Source organism: Meleagris gallopavo, unplaced genomic scaffold (genome assembly GCF_000146605.3).
Source record: "Meleagris gallopavo isolate NT-WF06-2002-E0010 breed Aviagen turkey brand Nicholas breeding stock unplaced genomic scaffold, Turkey_5.1 ChrUn_random_7180001841227, whole genome shotgun sequence".
Classification (NCBI taxonomy): domain Eukaryota; kingdom Metazoa; phylum Chordata; class Aves; order Galliformes; family Phasianidae; genus Meleagris; species Meleagris gallopavo.
In genome coordinates this window covers 1-561 of record NW_011110481.1, presented here as the reverse complement: position 1 = coordinate 561, position 561 = coordinate 1, and the positions used below count along the sequence as shown (strand labels likewise).

The 561-nt window shown below is 57.6% G+C and overlaps 1 long non-coding RNA gene across 1 annotated transcript; it reads left to right on the top strand.

Moving 5' to 3' along the window:
- Positions 1–437, top strand: LOC109364296. Its single transcript, XR_002110297.1, has 3 exons — positions 1–33; positions 129–230; positions 411–437. It is a non-coding gene; the product is annotated as an uncharacterized LOC109364296 (long non-coding RNA).
- Positions 438–561: the final 124 nt, after the last annotated feature.

The following is a 561-nucleotide window of genomic DNA, read 5'->3' as shown; positions in this document are numbered from 1 at the left end:
GAGAGCGGGATTTGCGTCCACAAGTTTTGCTTGGTGAGTTCCCTCAGGGCTCCTTCCGCCTTCCAGCCAGGGACGCTCCCTCTTTTCCATCCTGTCCTCGTGACACCCTGCTCTTTTCTCTTCTACAGTTTTTTGCCGACGGCCTTTACGAACACACTGCCGGACAGAGGGCGGTTCTGAAGTTCCCCCTTGATGCCATCAGATGCGCAATCGAGGAGGCAGAGCAGAAGGTGAGGATCTGAAGGAACGGGATGTTTGCGCCAGCACCAGCTCAGCCTGGACCCTAAGGAAGCAGTGGCAGTCTTTCCACGACCCAGCAGTGCCTGCATTCTGTGCCCTGCCTAGAGGCATGGCGTTGGCCTCAGAGGCCCTGAGCCTGCTGCTAATGGGGGCTGCTCTTCTCTTTCCAGCACTGCTTTGTTTGTGGAGAGAAGGGGCCTCCATCTACTGCGCAGAGACAGGCTGTGAACGCAGCTTTCATCTGCCCTGTGCCACGGATGGGGAATGTGTCACGCAGTTCTTTGGGCAGCACAGGTAAGGGCTGTCAGCAGCAGCCAAGCA